The following is a 22797-nucleotide window of genomic DNA, read 5'->3' as shown; positions in this document are numbered from 1 at the left end:
CCCACAGGGATTTGCCAAAAGCTAGGCAAGCCTGCAGCTGGGATGCATTCATAGCCTACATCGGTGTCAATGAGCTGGTACTTGTGGATTGCAAGTAGGATGGATAACCAGAGATCTGAGCCACCAAGAAGCTGCAGAAACATGTTCCTGTGATGCCACATCACTCTAACATTCACAAAACTGGTTTTGGAGTATCTTAGACAAGCTACTCTCATCCCTATATCTCTTGTTCTTGTGCAGAGAATTAGCTGGCTGTGGTTCAGCAGCATTTTCAATAAGCCTTATTGTGGAGTGCTGCTCTAATGCTAGGCCAGGGTCATCTGCCTCTCCCAGGCTCCCTGCTCACTTCTGCAAGGTCTGGCAATGAGGTGGTGAGGCTCCACTGCCTGGGGATTGAAGATCTGGGACTTCAACTTCGAATACCCAGCACTATCGTTCAGAAGGCCTGTGTTTTTCCCCTTGATTGAAACCAACCAGCTTGCTCTAGTCAGAGAAAATGCTATTGTACCTTTTAATGAAAAAAAAAAGAACAACAAAATTTTTTGCTAACAGAACAGGTTCGCTTGTGTTCTGCTAACGCTAGTAACACTGCTAGGTGGAAAGCGATCAGCCCGGGAGTTTTAATAATATGTGTAGCTGCAGTTTTGATTTGCATGTGGATGGGATTGTAATAGTGTCTGCTTAAACTATGAGTGCCAAGACAAACACCAGGAGAGATTTCTTTTCTGTGTACCCAAGTCTCACTTTAGCATTTGCCAGTGAACACATTTTATTTTTCCTGCCTTCTCTGCTGCCTGTGCCGGACAAATAAAGAAGGCGCCGCAGATGGGTAGCTATCAGTCAGCATCTTGGTACTGGGCAACTGTCTGGCAAGCTGTGGGCTGCAATCATTTATGCAGTTTTCTCTGCATGTTTAGGAAGGGCTCTACTCTTTCATTTCGGCGCTTTTATAAGAGCTCAAGGCTGGGACCTGCATTTTTCTGTGGTAAGCTCACAAAGTTGGATTCCCATTGGACTTGCAAACCTTGGCCACATTCATATTTTACGTGAGCCACTCTGCGCAGCTGATTCTTCTGGTGTTTATTTTTCTTGATTTGAAATAATTCTTATTTCCCTCTGAGGAAACTTTGCCTGTTAATGGCTGCTAGCTGTAACACACTGGCAGCTATCCTCAGGTCTTCTCCCATGGCTCTGTCTCACCTCATCCATCACCTCCAGACATGAGGTCAGAAGTTGCCATGAAGCAGGGGGAAAATCAGGCTTTTGAGGAATTGAATTGTTTTTCTTAAAAACTTTGTCCTGAGGTTAGCTATTGAGGCCTCCTTCGCTCAAATGGTCTTCTCTCCTGTAGGAAAGGAGACCTAAAATTTTCCAGTGGTGAGGTCATAGCTTTGGGTGTACTGATACCAAAAGCACAAGCCACCATACTGACTGATGACAGGAGTTGCTCTGTGCAGTTGTGCCACTGTACCTATCCTTGTGTCTTTGAAGTGTGTGTGGGGTGTGTGTGTAATTATAAATGCCTGTGAAAGAGAGATGAGAAAACTGTATTCAGACCTGTCCCTTGCAGCTGTATGCATTTGCCCCTTCAAAGCTGCACTCAGAGCCTGGATCCCAGCCCAGGAGGAACTGAGGCAGAATTATTTTTTCCCTCCACCAAGACAGGGAGCGGCAGCGAGCTAACAGTAGGTTTCAGAGCTACAGATGGATGAGGCAGACTTTTCCCATAATTTGAAGCAGTCTCAGGCTGTATTGAAGATTCATATGTGGTTAGAAATGGCAGTGGGTAACACCTAGGATGTCATGAAAAAGCTCAGCGTGTGAAATTTGCATTTCGGTGTTGTGGAGCAAAGCATTCTGATTACTTTTGACTAAGTCTGACCTGTTTTCCTGGTTTGCCTAGGCTAGCTGGCTTTCTCAAATTCTGTGTTATCATCAGCCACAGGAAGTGTAAAATACCATAAGCATGCATCATATTTAGCCATTTCATTTATCAGTCATTCCCAGAAAATGTTGTCCATGCAATATAGCATGAGTATAAGGCATGTTCTCTAATTTTCCCTAGATCCTTTACCTTATCAGGAATATGAAATTCCCTGAGTTACTTTTCAATCATAAATAACATAAAATTTCAAAATGCTTTACTGAGTTGCAAACTCAAGATACTCTTCTCATTTCACATTTGCACCAGAAGCTTACTTTTGAGCCCACCAGCCCTATATCTCAAGAAATCTAATAATACCTTCAGGAAAAGCTCTTGGTCTTTCTAGGAGATGAAGCTCAAAGAGAGCATTTTGCATCTGTGCAAAACACCAGATTATTCAGCATTCCAACCAACAACCTTGGCTGAGTAATTATTGCTTCTAAGGTGATGAATGGTCACTTCTCTTAGACTGGACTTGCCAATGGTGACCATGGTGACTTTTCTGTATTATTTGAAACTATACACATGAGCCTTCTTGAAACGTAAGGGACTCCTGTGTCCTTCCCAGTTCTTCAGTAGGAGTTCAGATTCATCATCCACTGCCTTAATGGAAAAAAACACTTCTGATGGCTGATGGGATAAGAGAAATCCTGCCATGATCTGATATTATTTAATTTGACTGTGGAGAGGAATCCTCTTTTCTTTTTTTTCCCATGTGGTGTAGTAATTGTTTTTCCTTCTCCTTTTTTTTTTTTTTAATCATGCAGCTAGGTGAAGTGTTTCTTTATCACTGCTAAGCTGCTGGTTTCCAACGTAGGTACTTATTTATATTTTGTATTATCTGTTTTCACCTAAATGTTGGACGGCAACCAGAATCATACTAAAATTGACATTTAAACATCAGCTAAACATCAGACTTCCTACCTGCTGTAGTCTGATTACATCAAGAGATGCTTTCTTTTTGTCATAAGTAATTCTGTTCTCTTTGATGGGTTGGTGTTTGATTTATGAAAATCCACATAGTTCAAAAGTGTTACAAAGGAAACATCATGTCAATAGCTACGTGCAATGCAACAAACACTTGGAAGTTAAGCATGTGCTAACAGATGATGTCTACGAGTATTGAACACTCGGCAGATGGTGACCAGCTTCTGGTTCTCCTGAAGTTTCTGTTCTCTAAAATTGGAATTTGACATAAATAACCTTTTAATTTTTCAGAGGAAGTGAAGGTTTTCTCAAGCTGAAATGCAGGTAACAGAGAACAGGGACCGATAATATTTATACAACCTGTCAAGTTGAAGGAAGTTTTGATCCATGATTTTTTTTCTTTTTTGTTAATGAGCAGAGCAATTTTTGTATTCTTTTGAACTGACGGAGTGGCCTGGAGAAGGTGAAGAAAATTATTAGCTTTTCCTTATATAAAGAATTGCAGAAACATCTTTAAAAGGAAGAAATTCCCTTAGGATATGAGGCGGAAATTACAAGGTATTATTTTTGTTGACCCAAATTACCTCTTTATTTAGTTCTTTAATATGTGTCCTTCTTAATCAAGAAGTTTGAAGAAGCTCTGTTATTGGAAATCTCATGACTGTATGAGGACTGTACTGGAGTATTGCCATGATACTTTGACACATTATCATCCCCGAAATGATCCAAGTGTCGAAACTCTTGTGGAGTGATGGCTTTTGCGAAACTTTGCCATGTATTTCAGCCCTCCTGGCAAACACAGCTTTATCTGATGGTATGTCGCTGGGAGAAGAACGGAAGGAAGGAGACAAGGGAAAAGAGAATGTGGGCTTTCTATGAGCTATGGTATTTGAACTAAAGCTGTTGTCAAATAAAAGCTTGCCTGGAAGTTTACAAACATACAATTAAGATGCTTGCTGTTGTCTAAATCCATTTTCTTGCCTTATAATTTTATGGTAAAAAGCATTACTGTTGTTTTTGGACTTTCATAATAACTCTAGCAGCTGCAGAGAGAACAGAATGTTGCTTGTTTATTTATTTGTGAAACAAATTACGCCCCTCTCCAGACTTCACTGTGTAATTTGCACTGGCTTTGCAGTTTACAAGAATGTACTCACTGGCTTAAGTACTCCCCTCTCCCTGGAATTAGAAGATAAAGTAGCAGAACTGCCGTGCAAGTGGCTGTGACTTTAGTGCAACAGTTGTAGTTCAATATATCTCCCAAAGTCAGAAATAATTTGTCACAACAGAGTTCTCCTTTTGAATCTGCAGTCTGTGCCTGTAATGAATAAAACATGGCTGTCAGAATTGAAAGGGGTAGAGTTACGGTAACACACTCTGAGTACTGTCAAGTGTGATTCAATGAAATTATGGATTTCTCCCCATTTATCACTTGTGGTTCATTTTGTTTAACAAATACAGTAGTCAGCTTTTGGTTACACTGGTTGCTTACCCAGAGCAGATGGCCTTTGAAATGTACTCCTTGACAATTTCATTTGGTTTCTATGTGTTTACATGCAGGTTTTATATGTAATTTCCTGGTTGCATAGTATAGATACCATTCAGCAACACAGCCACAGTTGCGACTGGACATCTTCATCATATCTGCTTACATTTGCATTTGCCTCAGCCTCACCCATCTGAAAAATGCACTCTGTGCCTGCAAATGATGGTGTTTGGAAATCTGGCTAGGGCTGACTACAGGGCTGGGCAAAACTTGAAGCTGACCCTGAAAACTTGCTGAGTTATGAGTTCATATCAGATGAAAACAGCCCAGCTTTGCCCTAGTTAATTGTTATGTGTGCTGGTGGTGAGATTTTAGAAGATACATGCAGCTACTTTGTGTTGACCATACCAGTATCATCTCAATTGAGCATGAAGGGGGAGATCTCATCGAGAATGAAATGGTGTCCATTAAGACCAACAAAATGAAGATCCTACACCACAGGAAATCTACCTCACAGTAGGTAGATTTCTGCCTCATTGCATGGAAGGGTGCAATGGAGTGATGGTGTCCCCTTCCAGCTCTTGGTACAAGGCTAGCTCTGGTCCATAGGGGGTTCTCAGTTAACCTGGGGAGTAAGGCTGCTTAGGAGAAAAGACCCTATCTACCCCTCGCACCCCTGCCACCCTCGCAAACTCATCTGAGCAGGTGGAACTGAGAGGTTATGACTTGGATCCTGCACCGGTGTCCATGGATTACACAGACAAACCTGGCCTTGAGGAGCGAACTGAACCTATAGAGCCTCAAATACATCCATTGGCTTTGCTTTCTCCCTGCCTCATTCCTTACCACTAGGGTGAATACAGGCGCCTCCAGGACCCCAGCGCCTGGGCCACCACATGGATTCCTGTGCCTCGGAAAAACCTGTACAGGGAGTCAAAACCACTGAGAAAAGTCTTCTCCCCTGGGGATCTGGCTTGCAGTGAAGGACCGTATAGGATGGATGGTATCATTTTTATGAAAGAATATTAAACAAGTGAAAAGTAAAGGCACTAATGCTTGTTTATATTTGTGTAGGAAAGCGAGAAAGCCTTTGCGATTGCATCCCTCATTTGAAGTATTGCCATGTCCTGGATTCAGCTGATGCTCAGCAGTGCCTACCTGTTTACACCAAACAATAATGCCAGCTGAGAATCCAGCCCAGCTCTCAAACCTTTTGCACGTCTCCACCACCAGTGCATAAAATAACTGTTCTGTAAACGCTGGCACAGGCACATGGTATAGTGAGTGTATGGGCGCTCTGTTTTTCAGCATGCAGGGTTGCTTACTGCTGACAACTGCATCACATGTGGAAATGGGGGCCAAAAGAGTGAGGCAAAGAGGTTTCTCAGACACCAAATAGGACTTTCTGGTGTTTTGCCTTTTGCCCTTGTTTAGTTTACACTTGCTGTCAATGAAAGTGCTGACATTGCTCCAGGAGGGCTTGTTTCCAGTTGTGCCTGTGCTGATGGATGAGACTGGAGCAAGTCGGCTCAGCTTTATCATGTCCTTCAACAGTGCCTGTAATGAGGTAGGGAGGAATACACCAGGAATTCAAGGAGCAGAGGTTTTTATCTCTGCTCTTTGATGCTTGGTTGGCAATATCACTGGAAAATAAAAAGGCACATAAACAGAAAGCACTTTTAAGGTGGTTATTCCACACCTTAATGCTAGTTCTATCTGCTTGTGCTACAAATCTGCAAGAGGCACTGATGGCACTAAAAACAAAATTCACAGGAGCAAAGGTAGAGGGGACCGTTCGTAACATGTTTCAGTCTATGAAAGCAAATGATAAGCAGGCAAACCCATTGCCGACAGGATTAAAGACATGCTGGTAGCAGTGTCTAAGTTGTTTTGAAATGCTTGTGGAATCAGGCATATAAAATGAAATGTGTCATCCCAGGTCATCTTCTCTTTAGGACTGCTTCTCCCTTTCAGGTGTATTATACTTGGGACAGCCAGCCAGTCCTGCTGCAGCTTTTCTATTTTTTCTTCTGGGTGTTGTTGATGTTGACCTTTGTCACTTCTTTGTATAGTTAGTTGTCCGTCCTCCCTTTATGAATTTACAGGGGAAAACTCTGCTTTGTGGTTTGTGACATAAAATAAAAATTGTGCAAGAGTACAGCAGTTCTGATTTTGTATAGACTAGAAAGGCTTCATTAGACATCCTGTGAGTTCGCTATTTTAGATCTTTCTTTTTTATGTACAGGTAGTGTGAATACCACTGAAATACATTTCAAAGAAAGGTAGCTATGCTATGGCCAGTTTTCTTCCCCCCTGTATCAGTGTGACCATGGATAAATGGGTTTGTCACTTGTTTTGAAGAAAAATGCTGCAGGATCCAAGGGGAGGATGGTAGGGGAGATAATTTTCAAGGGTCTTTTCACTGTAAGCCTGGGCGTGTGTACAGAAAATGCTGTGTAATGTAATCACTGTATCTTAAAATACTCAGTAATCAGTAGTTGGAGCAGAGAATGTAACCCAAATGCTGTTCAAATATAACTGGAGGAATAGCTAAAAACCAGTGTGCTCAATTACAATTACATTTAGGAAAATGCTTTGCCACGTCTGGGTGACCATGTTCTTAAAATAGAGGACACACAACTTCCATTTCCTTTCACACAGTTGGGACCAGCACCTGGCTGTTGGTAATGCTGGAGAAAGGAAAGTAACACAGATGGAAGAAGGAGAACACTGTGAAGACATGCCAGACATGATGATCATATTTACTTTTTTTTTCCCAATTTCTTTCTTTGGGCTGCAGACACCTCCTGCAATCTACTGCTGAGGGACTCAGGGCAGCAATAGCAGGAAATTCCACCAGGCTCTCCTCCAGCTGTGGTTGCTGGTGCCCCCTCTTACCCAGAGACTGGTGCTGCACACCAGCGCTGTGCCCCCAGGTAGCAGTATGAATTATGCTTAGAAATAAGCATTGCCACATGGACAGAGCTTTTGTGTGGAGCAGCCCTCCATTTGGGTAACATCGGTTGCCAAGTAAATGTCATTGCGGTTTGTTACTCATTACGTTGGCTCCCCGTGAAATATGAAGTTGTATTCTCAGTGTTAATCTCCAGGATCCTCAAAGGACTTGGCAGAGTTGGCCAAGGCAGTGCCTCCCTTGTGGGAGTGATGTCCTAGAACAGCTGCTTTCCCCAGGAACTATCAAGATGTCACTTTTGAGGCTGATGGTGGAAGTGAGGGGAGAGCAGGGCCATTGTGGCTTGGAAATAATCCAACTCCCAGGTGAGAAGGTTGGAAAGACTGAGACCTTGTAGCGCACATCAGAGTGCTGACCCCCTGGCTCAAAGATGCAGCCACCATGGGGAAAGGCTTGATGGAGACAGGGGAGACAGAAACAGTGGCATAGAGAATTCAAGAAAAAAAGAAGGGAATTCAGATCTTTCTGAAAGATGAATATCCCATGTAGCCAATTTGGAAGATGGGTGTCTACATTTTATGTTACTTCTCTGTATTTTGGTATTTACAAAAGCATCTGTTTTTCAGATGCTAAAAGTGCAGGATCGATACAATGACCCCAGACATTCAGAATTTAGCATCAGGCACACCCTTTGGAAAAGCTCAGTCTTGCTCTAGTTCTGCAGCTCAGCCACTGTCAGAAAATGCTCTTTGGAGGCATTCAACTAGTCTGGTTCTTTTTTATTAGTAGGTGGATTCAGGGAAGGAATCTGCAAGTTGGTGGAGTCGAGTCAGGGCTCAGTTTTCGTTTGTTTTCGTTGTATCCACTGCTCTTTCACTGACAGAAAATATTTGCTTGTTGCTATGTAAAGACATATTCCACAGAAATTTGAGCTTTGTCCTATTTGAGTTGGAAAGCTGATGCATTACAGATACATCCTCAAGAAGCCAAGTGTGCTACTGAAGAGTTAAATCCTTGTTTTGTATGCTTCAGCTGAAAAAAGAGGACTGAGTGCCTTTTATTATTAAGGTGGATTTAATTATGCATCTGAGAGTTGGGAAAAAAGTATTAAAGGAAAATTTTGGATAAAAGCCAAACACACCTAAAAAGTTTAACATTATTAAGATCCTGAGGGAAAACAGAGACATGATGTATCGTCATATAGAGAGACACTTGTGGCAAGACAGGAACAAATATGAAAACACAGTACATAAAATATCTCTCAGAGACATGAAGTAAATGTGTCGCCATGGTAAATGCATATTTGAGCTCTTCCAGGCAAGCACTGTCTCTTATTTATTTATTTATTTTTTAACCAGGAGTGAAAATGAGGAGGACCTAATTTCTGATTTTCAGGTGGGGTCTTAAAGACAGACATAATGTAAATAGTGAGTAATATTAATAATTTCTGAGTGTCAATCTGCAGCCATTGATCATAGGAGAAACATTGCTGAACTTGACAAGGTTTGCTGGCCATTTGTGGACAACCTAAACAGCTGCTTGTACTCCAAGAAGATCAAGTAGAAATCCAGGTCCCATTTTACATTTAATTACTGCTAAGTGCATTGTGATGCAACCTTTGCAACGTCACTGTTGATTAGACTATTTCAATGCCATTTCAATATTCAATACTATTTCAATAATGCTACATGAGGCTACATCTTAGATTTATCTGGAAAGTACCAATGCAGAGTTTGGCAGCTGGATTTTGGTTTTGCTTTGGTTTTGCATTTCTCAAGAAAATCATAAAGAAAATGATTTGCTGCTCATTCTGCAAGTTGCTTGGTAGAGCTGGCCCCTTAAACAGCCTGGGACCTCTTGTCCAGCCACCCCTCCTGTCTGTGCTGGAGAGCCATGGCAGAGGTAGGAAGCATTTAGAGACTCATCTGGAAGTACAGAAGAGGTTAAACCAAGAGGACTTTCCCACGAGGATACCAGCCTTGGCCCTTGTTCTCAGCTCTGGATTTGGAAATCTCTAGATTTACCAAACTTAAATGTGTGGTCAAAGGCCTGTTGATTTCTTAGCCTTTCGAGAACATAGACAGATCTGACAGTGAGGCATGGTTAATAAAACTGGTTGGTGCTTGAGTAATCCGCAGTTTGGGGAGGGTGAACATGGTCTTTGTAAAAGGAAGCGTGGCCATACAGATCTGATAGCATTCTTAAAAGAGGCTTAGAGGCACATGGATAAGAGTCATCCCATTGGCCAGTTATTGTTAGATTTCCAGAGGCTTTTGGCAGACTTTTTCACCAAAAACTTGTAAGAAACCTAACATAATACAGAAGATCCTTACATGGATAAAAACTTGATAAAGGGTAAAAATGGTGAGGTCAGCAGGGGGATTAAATGGTGATTTGTGATGGCACTCTTTTTGTTCAGTGAGCAGCAAGATAAAAAACTTTGCTGATGAAACTGAATTACTCAAACCAGCAAAGATGAAGGACATCTGTAAAGAGCTGTAGAAGGATCTGATGAATGGCATTCAAGGTAGATAGAAATAAAGTGATACAAATCGGGGGAAAAAATGATCATAAAGTAACCTGTTAGATGTTGATTTCTGAGCTGACCATTACAATTCAGGACTAAAACAGTGGGTGCACAACAGATCCATGAAAATATCATCTTGGTACTCAACAGTGACTGTTGAAGCATATAAAATAGTAACAGCTATTAGAGGAGAAAACAAACAGAGAGCATCATTTTGCCATTCAATTAAATCCATAAGTGTTCCAATTGTTTTAGTTCTTTCACATTGCAAAGGGTGCAGCAGAGCTGGAAAGAGTCAGAGAAGGTCAGCAAGGGTATAAAACATTTCTACAATGAGTTGTTGCTAATGATGTTAGGGAGTGGGCTGCCCTGGCATGCCCGGCCTTTCCCAGGCTCAGCTCAGGCTATGGCTGGGGCTAACTCCCGCCTACTTGTTTTACGCCTGTCCCAGAGTGCTGCCGTGAAAGTCAACAGCTTTTAGAGGATGTGAGGACAAGGCTGTAAAAATAAACAACAGTAATTTTGTTGAAAGTATCCACTCAGCTACGCAGTGGCAGAAGCAACCCTCCTGTAAACAGATCCTTTTTTTTTTTTTCCAAATCTTCTTAAAAGCTAGTTTTCCACATCACTGCTTAGCCACAATCTCACTACCGTAAATGAATAGCATGTGAAGCCTAGGAAGAGTGTGTGAACCAGATTTTACAGTAGATTGGATCTCTTCCTTACAAACCAGCAAGCTGCAGTTGCAGAAGTGAAGTTTTATGTCTCTTCTTGTAGTAGGAAAATGGAAAAGCTTAGTGCAATCAGCCATGTCTGGTGAACAGGAGACAGAAGATGGAAAGCCATTTCCAAGGTAAAATACCATCAGCTATTCTGCCAAGATTTAAGGTCCCAGATGCAGAGGGAATGCATTTCCCACTGTTGTTTTTTTTTTTTTTTTTTTTTTTTTTAGCTTGCAGTGTCTCTCTTTTGTTTTTTAAATTGTTTTTTGGCAGTAACATAACCTCTGGAATCCTGCCATTTACTGCTTTAAAAGTTTCTCTTGAAAAGAAGGAGGGGGCAGGGAGAAATCAAGGGGTAAAGGGAGTATGAAACCCTAATGGAACTGGTTGCAGGGTACATAACTGACATATTTTCTGCAAAAATAGTCCATAATTCATTTTTGTGATGACTCCATTTTTATGTCAGGCCCTGTGGGAGATCAGACAACGACTGTTCAGTAGAGTTTACGGGCTGTTTCAAAGTAGCAACCGAACAGCTAGGCAGAACTAAACTTATTGGTATTTTATGGGGTTTCCTTAAAAGAAGACTGTCAGTGTAACATGGTCATTCCTTAAATCTTTAAAGCATGAGGTGTTTATAGTTAAAAAGATGCAACCATGGAAACACAGACATATTAAAGATTATTCTCATTTTGGGCTGAATGGTTTCACAGATGCTGAGGAAACGGCACAGCATCCTCACTCTGCCCCAGCAAGATGCGCTGTCCTATCTGCATTTGTCTCTGTCAGTGATTTGGGCCAGGTCTTTACCCAGTTTTCGCTATTGTCCCTGTGCCTTGGGTAGCTGAAACTGGGATAGGTTCTCCCTGCCCAGTTCCTCAGTGTCCCATGCACCTGTTGCTGCCCTCAGCGGGCGCCGAGCAGCAGCCCTGTGACCATCTGCAGCAAAATGTGGACTGGTGCAGGCTGCCTTGGCACTCTTCCTCAGAGGATGCAGAGTGAAAAAAAATTAAAGGAGCCCTTCTCTATGCCCGTGGCTCACTGCAGTTTTGAAAAGGATAGATATAAAGCAATCCATTTGCAGTAGAGATATTTCTGGTCATTATTTCTGCTTCAGCGGGGAGACCTTGGAAGGAAGGGTGTGTGTTGGCACCTTTCTGATGAAAGCCAGGGGTATACTTGCCAGTCATTGAGAGGTAGTGGTGGTGGTGGGCTACAACATTAACATCTGGGAATGACAAAGAGTGCCATCACCAGCCGCTGTGCTCACCTGGAGGCAGGGTCTGTCCTTCCCCATGCTCTGCTTTCCCACCGGAGGGCTTTGCCAGCTGCTGGCCAATGACTTGGCAGGTGTCTGCACCACTGTGCTGCTCTTTGTCCAGCTCGTTGGTTTCCTTTCCTAAAAACAACGCCCTTACAATTAATACTGATAGACATGGACTTCCTCTTTATTATTTCCTGTTGTGATTGGTTTATTCAGCTTTTCTGCCGTTGGTTCAGCTGGAGCCCTGGTTGGGCTGGCCAGCTTCCAGGTGCTTGGGGAGGAAATGCAGAGTTTACCTTTGTGTAGCAGTGAGTAACAAGATATGCACCCTATGGTCCATATTTTGGGAGGGAAGAGGAAAACAGGGGAAAAAAGAAAAGAGAGACCACAAATGATTCTCGTGTAAAGGATATGGATGTTTTTTGTCTAAATATACTGCACCATGCACATCCTGATATTCTCAAGCAGGATATCTTTAAATGGATACGGACAGCTGATATATGCTTGGTACTGAGTTGTTTTTGAAGTCACATGCATGTAAAAGAAAATGTGAAACATACTATGGCAAAGTATAAAAGGATCTGTTGTTTTCATAAACGACGACATGGTTTTAAAATTTAAGCACCTCCGTGCAATGTTGGAAAACCATAGCAACAACGCTGGGCTATTGCACAAGACCCACTAAAATGATGCCAGGAGAAACAGAAGTAAAACTTATTCTTTGCACTGCAGAAGAGGGAAGGATACTGCAGGTTGTCTCTGCTTGAAGCAGGCTCTACCACACACACCTGGTTCAATCACACTGTCTGCCTAAAAGAGCAAAAGGGAACTTTTCTGAGGTGATGGCTGAAATGTACTTTTTAACTGCACCACACTGCAGGCTGTGAAACAGCACAAGCCTCCCTTGGAGATCAGTCAATGGGCAAGTACGGACCACCTGTAAGTAGCAAAAATATGTCATTGCTCACCTTTCTTGTGTCTTGGTTTGTGATGCTTCCGAAGTTGTAGGAATCAGTGTTGATAATGGTGAATGAGGACTAGTCTTTTGTCCACGGAAGTCTTCTGTAAATTCACATTACCTGCCTGGACTGTTGCAGGTGACAAAATTCCAGCAGCTGCAAGTACTGTAATGTGGGAAGAACAGACCAGCCAAATGAAACTGGTGTGCAGAAGCCCACTGGCTATGTCTGTGGGGGATTTTGCTTCAGACAAGGTGTAGTGGAGTGGCTGGACTGCATTAGGTGACCTCCTGGGATGCATCTGCTGGTCTAGTTTTAACCCAAAAGAAGCAAGCTGATGCCCTCTGGGACTGCCATTGCCACGGTGAATCCAGGGGTGAGAAGTGGCAGTGCCCTCCTGGCCCTACCAAAGCACTAATGTAAAAGGCATCAGAATATACAACTTAACTGGAACTGAGCAAATGGTCCTGAGGGCAGAAGGGTCCCTGCATTGCAGTGACCCCCATGACATTCTGTCCCCTGTCAACCCCTAGTGTTCACAGGTTGTGGAGCCCATTCCCACAGAGCTGTGGAGAGCTGTCTCCTCCCTGGTAAATAATAGTGAAATTTACTTCACAACTGCCTGTTTCTATATGTGTGTAGCCTCCGCTTTATCTCTGAGGCATTTTTCAAATTCCCAGCATTATAATGTGCTCTCTTGCTCTCCCAGGCATCTCACATAACCGCCTGCCTCTCTGCCATGCAGTGCTAAGTCACTCGTTACTGTATGTCTGAGGGAAAGTCTGGAATAACCTTAATTTTCTATTTAAAAAGCAGCTGCTCGTTGCAGCAATTGTCCTAAGGAATGCTTTATAGTTGATCTGCGTCCTGATGTGTGTAATATTACTGAGGACAGGATCAGCCAGATCTGGAGGTCTGTGAATAATACTGTATTGTGAGGGACTTCCACCTTTTCTTTTGCAGCAGACAGAAAGCGTGTGTCACTGGAGAAGGCAAGGCTTTCAATTAAGTTTACCAAGATTGTATTTAAATTTTCGAATCATTCCAGACATTCTTCAGAAAATGGAATATTTAGGTATTTTTTTTACACAGTTCTATTAAAGGATTAGGAAATATTGCCGTCATTAAAACAGGCAAGGAAACATTTATTAGGCTCTCAAGAAGCATTGCAGCCTCAGATAAATCCACTGCTGCTCTGCCCCAGACCTGGCTTTTCTGTAACTCAGGGGGATGTCAAGGACTGTGAAGCAATGGAAGAGGCACCAAGACACCTGGTGTGTGAGGGTGAAATCATGTGTGGGCATTTCACCTTCAAAAAGAGCTCAGACAAGCACATGTTGGGAATGGTGTTCTTCAGTCATTCAGGTGGGACAGGGTCCAGGCACCTTTGGAGTTTCCTGCTGATTCTTCAGGTTTGTGATGACTCTGGTGAGATAAACACATACCTGTTGAGTCACACCAGCTGAAAGTCAGGGCCTAAAGTTTAAAAATTGATGTTGGGTTAAAATACTGATTCTAAAATGTTTGATATTAAAAGACAAACAAACAAACAAACAAAAAACAACAAACCAAAACCAACCAAAACCAAAACCCAAACAAACAAGAAAAGGATTGCTTGTGAAAGAACTTTTGCTGCAAGCATTGATTCCAGGAATAAGATCTCTGGAATTTTTCTATTCTTTTTAACATAGTATTGGTGAATAAAACTTGATTAATTAACCCTTGCTTTTCACTATTGCTCTTTGTAATGAGAATCTCTTTTAAAGAAGAAAAGGGTATAAAGGGTGTAATAATTTACTTAATTGTTAGTATTGCACCTTTGTGCTTTATAACATTATGCTTGTAAAAATCTGCTTTGTGTTATAGCTGCTATGAGACAGGGTGGTGCAGAAGGTTGTCACGGAAAATTTTAGGTTCTACATGGAGGAGAAAAATGCCTAGTAGCCTCTATACAGTGGAACTGGAATGTGGAGACTGTTATGCTGGATTATATCCATCATCCATCTAGTCAAGCATCCCACATCTGAGAGCTGTCAGTGCCAGATGCTTCAGATGAAAGTAAGAAACTTGCAGACAAGGCATCGTCTTGATTACTGATAGTAATAGTTTTGCTTAAACTCTGGAGAGTATGTTTTAATACCTCTTCCAAATGCTTGTCCTTGATGTTTTCAGAGCTTATATAAGCATCTAGCCCTTTCTGAAAGTTGTTACATTTTGGACTTTAGGGTCTGTCTATGAAAACAGATCCCACAGTTTAATCTCATCTTGTGTCAGGATTTTTTTTCAGCACTGTTGTGATCATTCAATTTCATATAAGCCTTCTTGTAAGGCGTGATAAAGAACAGAAGCTCTTTACCTAGTTTCTTCGTATACACCAATATTTCATGTACATTTTGGAATGCCCTGCTTTTTGTCACTGCTATGAGATGAAAACTCTGCACCTTAAAACTGGAAGAGAATAAAAAAAAGTATTCAGGAGAGGAAGATTGATCATATTTTTACTAGGTTGGACAATTTAAAGCACACAGACAAATATTTAAGTAGTCTTCTTGAACAGAGCTTAAATCAGTAAGAGCAAGCCACAAAAAAAGTGAGTCTTGGCTCAGTAGCAGCCTTAAAATCATATAAATTTGGCTTGGAATGATTTTTTTTCCATTTGAAAAACTGACAATACAGTAAATCTCTTGTTGATTGAAACATGATAGCAACAACAAGCTTTTGCTTTGTCTTTGCTTCATATGTCAAAAATGCAAAATAAATTGGTTTTGGAGGGTAGAAGAGCTACTGCAGATAAAAATGTTTGACATTTCATTAAAAGGAATGGTAGAATTGTGTCTTTCACATTCTGTCAGAGAGAGAGAAAAACAAGTCTAGGGGGCAGAATCAAAATGAGCATGTATATTTTTCATATGCTTGGAGGTTGCTTAACCTGCTTTACACAAATGTACAAATGAGAAAATGGGGAAGACTGAAGAGAGAATGAGATGTGTGTGAAAAATTTCATGCAGCAGCAGTGTTCTAGATATACCTGCAGAGTATTTCTAGAGCATTGAGATGTTTTAAAACACAGTTGTTTGCGGAGTTGCCGCTACCACATAGAGTTAAATTGAAATGCTTACTAGTCCTGTGGCTGGAAAATGATTTTTGTTGTTTGGGGAGAGGAATGGAGGCTGGGGATTTTATTTTTGGCAGGATGACTTTGCAGTGAATAGAAGAACAAAGAAATTAGGAAAAGTAACAAAACAAAAGCAGTCAGCAAGACAGATCTGGATAAATATGATCTTAGATGCCTCTAGTTTTTATCTGCCATTTTTCTTGAAATTGCATGAACTATTGTAAACTGCTTTTTCGCTAGTTATGCAAACAGCTCAGTAGAACTGAAGCAGTTTAGACTGGATTCACAGATGTTCTAGGAGTCACTCGCAAAATTCTAATGTTAACATTTAAATGAATATCCAGGTTCATTTGAAAGGCATATATTCCAATGGCACTGGCTGCACCAGAGATCTCCTGGAGTTATGGTGAAGCCATCCAGGCAGATGCCAGCATGGCTTCTGCAAATGGAAAAGGTACTGAGCATTCGATATATCCAAACAGGGACATTTTAAATCTGGGGAATTATTTACACTCCTCGAAGCCCGTAGTTTGTTTTCTCCATGTCATTTGTACTGATGTGAACTAAAATTCAACATATTTTTTTACCTGTAGTGCAACTCAGGCTACACTTGATCAAAGGTAGCTTAGCTTTCATCCAAGTATAGGTACTTCCAGCGAATAAAACCATATTTGCTGTTCAGACTTCACTGACCCATGCAAAATTCAGTAGTGCTCTCATAAGCATGTAACAAATGCAAATCAAGACAAAAAGAAACTGTCCTGACTTCAGTGTTTAAAAATCCTCTTTGTCACACTAAAAAAGCAGGTAAGAAAAAGGGTTTACTTCATGCCTCTTCGCTCAAGTTATTGCTATAGTAAGGAAACTTCAGCTGCTGGGAGTACTCATGTTAAAAATGGAAAGGTTTACAACACAGTAAGTAATAGGTTCATTTGGGTATGAAGAATTTTTTTAAATGAAGTGAATAGTTAACTTCATTTTTGCACACTATGGAAAGGATATTTAAGCTGGTTTGACATGTCCAGACGCATGTTTTAGGATGATAGTCTTTCCAGACATAACTCAATGCACCTGACATTGGAGAAGTAGGATTTGTCACCAATTCCTGATCTAATGTGTTTTCATGCTGAATTCAGAAACCCTTAACTCTATTACTGTTGAGCTGTTCCTACTAAGAATATATTTTTTTTCCACAGCCCAGCCTATGCCACCAGACTTTACTCAAGGGAGAATGAGCAACCTGATACAAATGGGAGAGGCTGGGAGCAGAGCCGTTAGGACATCCATCCATCAGTAATTTCTAACAACTCTACTATGAGTATAACCTTATTGTTTCAGATATTTACAGTTCTGTCATTGGTAAGAAGCAATTTTCCATGTTCATTTATGGGAATTCACTAGAGGTTATTTGTGAGTAAAGACTGATTCCTGCAATCCTGCAAAACCAGACAACTCTGCTCTTTTAATAAGTTATGTTTAAAGTGATGTAAGTCAGATCCGTTTAATGCAACTTTTGACTTCCAGGAAGTCAGATCTTGTCTTACTATGGAAAAGGTTTCCTGAGATGTGCTACAGAGTCACAGAAGGTCTGAGGCTGGCAGGCATTTCTGGACTTTGTCTTGTCCACCCCCTCTGCTGGCGTGGGGTCAGCCAGAGCAGGCTGTTCGGGGCCTTTTCCAAACAAATTTTGATATTTCCAAGATTGAGATGTCACAGCCTCTTTGGGAAACCTTGCCAGTGTTTGATCACCTGTAAATGAGTGGGGTTTTTAAAGTGGAATTTCCTGCATTTAAGTTTGCATGCGTTGCCTCCTGTTCTGTCACTGTGCACCACTGAGCTCCATCTCCTTTAATTCCTCAATTCAGGTGTTTATATGTGTTGCTAAATCCCCCTGGCCCATCACTTACCCAGGCTTCTTGAGAATCTCTCTCCTCTCAGGATCCTGCGCTCCACTGCGGCCATCTCATGGTTGCTGCTGCCGACCTTCACATTCCCAACCAGCTCTTCCTTCCTGTAAGCATGAGGTTCAGCAGAGTATCTCCATCTATCAGCACCTCGATCACCTGTGCCAGAAGGCTGACGTCAACACACTCCAGAAACCTCCTGGATTGCTTGTGCCCCACTGCACTACTGTTTGGAATATTACTGGGGTGGCTGAAGTTCCACATGAGGATGATGGCCTGCAGACAAGAGGGTTATTCCAGTTGACCAAAGAAGGTCTCATCTGCCTCTTCATGACCCAGTGGTCCATAACAGACATCCACCACAACATAACTCACTCTCTAATTCTAATTTATCATTTTAAAATCCCCTCTGCTGGTGATTGTGTGTCATCACCTCTCTCCGCTGCTGTCCCCTGTCCAAAAGTCTCTGCTGCAGGTTGCTCTGCTTGTATTATGTAACTTGTAGGTAACACAAAATTGCATTTTAATGTTACAATCATAGTTTTAACATGTGTTACCAGGTTGAGGTGAGCCCTAGATTTCCTTTTAGCTCCTAACATGAAACTCCAGACTATTTTATATTTATTTACACTCCTCTGGGCCTATTATGCTCATTTCTTAACAAAGGTAGATGTAAAAAAAAAAAAAACAAAAAACAAAAAACAAAACAAAAAAAACCACGTTTGCAAAAAACCCAGTACTTAATCATCAAAAAATGTGTAGATTCCTCTGAGGTGATTCATTGGAACTGTTATTTTGAACAGCCCCTTTGTGGTAAAATCCTAATGCTTGGTTGGATTTTACTTTGGTTCTGCTGCTCGAAGAAAACACTGGTGAATATACAGGCATTTGTAGGAAGAGGTATAGGATTTCCTTGAGACAACTATGAATATATCAATGCAGGAGTGGTTTGTGCCCTACCTCCATTCAACACGTGGCTTTTGGCTTCTTCAGATGTAGGACTTTACAAAGTCTGTTTCCCCTCATCACACAGATTTCTTTATTTCTTTTTTTTTTTTTGTCCCCTAAATGAAAATACTTTAGAGCCACAAACAGTGAAATAAATCTATCTGAAGAACTGACTCCCTTATCCCCTGCTCTCTCTGGAACAAAATTTTGCTGGGCATTTTTAAGTATTTCACCTTTCATGGCTTGAAAAAGTTCCCTCCAGTTTAATCTCCTTAATCTTCATTTACTTTTGCAACCACATCCTGGTAAGGCAAAGAAAACATCTCTTCCCTCCCCAACAAAGAAAATATTTTGATTTTTTTTTTTTTTTTAAACGGGAAATCAAAATAGCCAAGCTCTTCTAGACCTAGCTGTTGTGCTCAGCTTGTTCTGGCTGTGGCTACCATGAACCATCTGCTGTACTACCAGTGGAGGGAGATCCACACGCTGTTCTCCAGAGCAGGGACGAGCATGTGGCCAAGAACAACAGCAGCAGCAAAAAAATCAGAGAAACCCCAGATGACACACTTTTGGAGATCACCATTTCTCTGTGATGTGGGGGAATGCTATCTGACTTGTTACAGGACATCTGCACCGTAGGCTGGTGGCCACTCCCCAGCCTCTCTAATAGGAGCCTTGGTCTGTTTGATGCAACCTGTGCCCAGCTAAGGTTTCAACCCTGAGCGTGTAGGCTCGGAGGAACCTCAAGGACATAGTGGGGAAGGAGGGCTGCACAAAGGAGAGCCTCCTGTGAATGGCAAACTGATTGGAAATGTGATGGGGGGTTGTTCATTGTTTTTTTAGTTCAGCCTTTGTTTCTGCAACTCCTTTTCATTCACTACACTTTTCCACAGTCAGCACTGTGGCTGCCAGCAGTTGTTCCTGTGAAATGCTTCTGATTATGGTTGGCGTCAGCAAATACAGTGTCTACAGCCCCTCTGTAGTGTTTCCAAAAATCTGTTAGCCTGGACAGAGGACTAATGGGTCAAAAATGCAGAAATGGTCTGAATGTCAGTCTGAAAAACAAAAGGCTTTGCGACCTGTTATTTCATTCAGCTCAACAAAAGCTGCTTACAGTAAGGAACTGAATCCTTTCTCTACACAGAATATGCTATTGCTTTGCTTTAAAAATACATCCTTAGCAATGGATCACATTCCTGACTAGCTCCCGCAGTACTGGTGGTAGGGAGGGCTTCAGGTGATATATTAGAAGATGCTGAAATAAATCATTCTTTGAGTGGAGAAAAAAGAGGATCTGGCAAAGGTGATGCTGGGAAGGAGAGTTTATGCTAGATAGCCACCAGTTGTTTTTTGCAGAGCTGTAGCTGTCATTTGGCACCCATGGTGTAATTTGAACAGACAGGTGGTGCCAGTCCCTGTTGTGTCAGCAGAGACCTGGGATGGGGGAAGACCGGCAAGGGAGAACTGGTCCCATCCCCATCCTGGAGGGGGGTTATGCTCAAGTCCTTGATCTACCAAAGACACCTGTCCATCAGCAGAGCTTCTGCAGCTCAGCAAATCCTGAGAAACAGTGAGTCAGGGGATAGGTGGAAACAAAAATAAACTCATACAGCTACATTAGCTGCTGCTTAGCCATTTTTCAGGTTTCACACACATGAAAAGCAGGCTGTAATCAGCACCCCATTGTGTCTCGGGCCAGTATGGGCAGATAGGCTGCCAGGGCAGGGGTGGCTGATGTGGCAGGGCAGCAGGGAGGAGCAGGATCAGCAAGCAGCCTGGAGATGGGAAGGGAATGCAGGACCAGGGGGTGATGGCATGAAAGGGGATGGGAGGTGTCAATCAGCCTCTGTGGGAGCAGGGGTACAGGCTTGCATGTGAGTGATGATAGGTGACACAGCATGTGGATTCACCTGGGAGATCTGAACTGGTCTGGAGCCAGGCCCTGAGTTTTTGCATCCTTATACGATGGTACACTGTGATATACACCGATGTTTAGCCCCTATGTAGCATCTGACCCATGGATCTCAAAACACACACTTGGCCAAGGTGCCAAGGTCCTATTATCCCAATTATCAAAAAAAGGATAAAGGGATGTAAAACAGCTCACCTCTGTGGAAGAGCTGGGGTTCAGCCTCCAGCCTCCTGCTGCCCAAACCACAGCAAGTCATTGGTGTCCTGGGGTGCATTAGGAAGAGTGTGACCAGCAGGCCGAGGGAGGTCATCCTCCCCTTCTACTGTGTCTTGTTGAGGCCACATCCAGGGTACTGCATTCAGTCCTGGGCTCTCCAGTTTAAGAAGGATAAGGAATTATTGGAGGGAGTAAGGTGATGAGCCACAAAGATGATTAGGAGCTTGTAGCATCTTCCTTATGAGCAAAGACTGAGACAGCTGGATCTGTTCTGCCTGGAGAAGAGAAGGCTGAGAGGGGATCTTATTCATGCTTATAAATATCTCAAGGGTTGGTATCAAGAGGATGAGAAAAACTCTTTCCAGTGGTGCCCAGCAATAAGATGAGGGGCAACTGGCACAGACTGAAACATAGAACATTCCACTTGAATATGAGGAGAAACGTCTTTACTTTGAGGGTCCCAGAGCACTGGAACAGGCTGCCCAGAGAGGTTGTGGAGTCTACTTCTCTGGAGACATTCAAAACCTTCCTGATCACATTTGTGTGCAATCTGCTCAGGTGAACCTGCTTTACCAGCTGGGTTTGTCTAGATGATCTCCAGAGGTCCCTTCTGACTCCAACCATTCTGTGATTCTGTGGTTCCGTGATTCTGTGATTCATGGCACAGCTCTGTGTCCATGGTTGCTCAGGGGCCAGGACCTGGTTACACCTCAGAGGTGTAACCACTTGCTTCTTGTATTCCTGTCCTCTTCCTCTACTCTTCCACTGGCATCTGCTCTTGGCCAGCGCTGGAGGCAGGATGTTGGGCTAGTTCAGCACACACCCTCTGGTCCTCATACTCCAAGTCTGAGTAATTTTACACTCACAGAGGAGACCTACGTACAGCTGCTGTCAACTTAAACAGAACTACTACCGGCCATGTATCACCAGAAGTCCTGCGCTGGTGCACTGTGTGGGGCTAGCGGGTAACAGGCACAAGGATTCACACTCAGCACATCCACCACTGACACTGGGACAGTGAGACCCCTGTTTTCAGTGCAGCATCTACTTCTGGCTAAGTTATTTGCCATGAAATAACTGTTGCTTCCCAACAAGGGAAACCAGAGTGTGAAGCAAAACACGGCAGCTTGCATTCTATCACTACCGTGAGCACGGCTTTCAGACACACATGAGAAGCCACCTCCAGTTGACCCACTACAGTTACCCCAATGTATCATGTTTTTACACTGGTCTCTTCCATCTCCCATCTAGTTTATTTTTGCTGGGTGATATGCTACTGTGCCTTCCAGGTGTGCTCAAAGCTGGGAACAGCAAAAAAAAAAAAAAAAGAGATTCAGTGAAAACAGGTGTCCTTGCACCCATGGGCACTCTCCTCCTCTGGTCCTCATATGGTTTCAAAAAAGCCTGTGGTTTCCTTCATCCTCTTTGCCTCATAAGAGTACCTGCTGGAGATTTAAAGGGACAAACTCTGATGATCATCTGTGCAGGTCAGCATAGGGAAGGTAAGACTCAGAGAAGGACTGTAAATATTTTTGTTAATGGAAAATAAGAAACCTAATCTACCTTACTTTTATTTGTTCCATTTCTATTAGTGCAAACATACTGCAGTATGTTTCACTATTCTTTTCATCAGATACTCTTCAGGTGCCTTGTAACACAGTGTTGATCGGTGCCTTCTTACCATCCCACTGGGTAATGCATTCACATATACTAGAAAGGAGTCTGCACCAAAGGAGCCTGCACCACAAACATTGCCAAAAGTGGTGGGCAGCATCTTTATCTTCAGTTACAAATGAGGACCTGAGACACAGTGAAAGTCACTCAAGAAAGGGCTTTTGTCTGGTTGTTCTGAGGTCTGTGCCAGCAGCTCCAATGAAGGACAACCCTGTCTCCCATGCCAGCCATCGCCTTTCCTTTCCTGGGCCAGGGTTCCCTTCAGGTCCACGGGCCATAAATAGCTGATGGCCTGGGTGCCTGTG

At 42.5% G+C, this 22797-nt stretch overlaps 2 long non-coding RNA genes across 6 annotated transcripts in view; one reads left to right on the top strand and one right to left on the bottom strand.

Annotated features, from left to right (window-relative positions):
• The window catches only part of LOC139826426 (uncharacterized), a 38712-nt gene extending 20344 nt beyond the window's left edge, over nucleotides 1-18368 (top strand). For 3 of the 5 annotated variants that reach the window (XR_011736476.1, XR_011736474.1, XR_011736473.1), the window contains one exon: nucleotides 17035-18368. This is a non-coding gene — a long non-coding RNA (uncharacterized lncRNA). The remainder of the gene's footprint in view (nucleotides 1-17034) is intronic. The other 2 variants (XR_011736477.1, XR_011736475.1) reach the window with 2 other exon arrangements.
• On the bottom strand, nucleotides 3872-13356 carry LOC139826427 (uncharacterized). Its single transcript, XR_011736478.1, has 3 exons — nucleotides 12733-13356; nucleotides 11771-11899; nucleotides 3872-4169 (listed from the first exon to the last, which is right to left on the bottom strand). It is a non-coding gene; the product is annotated as an uncharacterized lncRNA (long non-coding RNA).
• Nucleotides 18369-22797: the final 4429 nt, after the last annotated feature.

The sequence above is a fragment of the Patagioenas fasciata genome, chromosome Z (assembly GCF_037038585.1).
Source record: "Patagioenas fasciata isolate bPatFas1 chromosome Z, bPatFas1.hap1, whole genome shotgun sequence".
Lineage (NCBI taxonomy): Eukaryota > Metazoa > Chordata > Aves > Columbiformes > Columbidae > Patagioenas > Patagioenas fasciata.
Note: the sequence above shows the minus strand (reverse complement) of the source record. Positions and strands in the feature narration are given on the sequence as shown.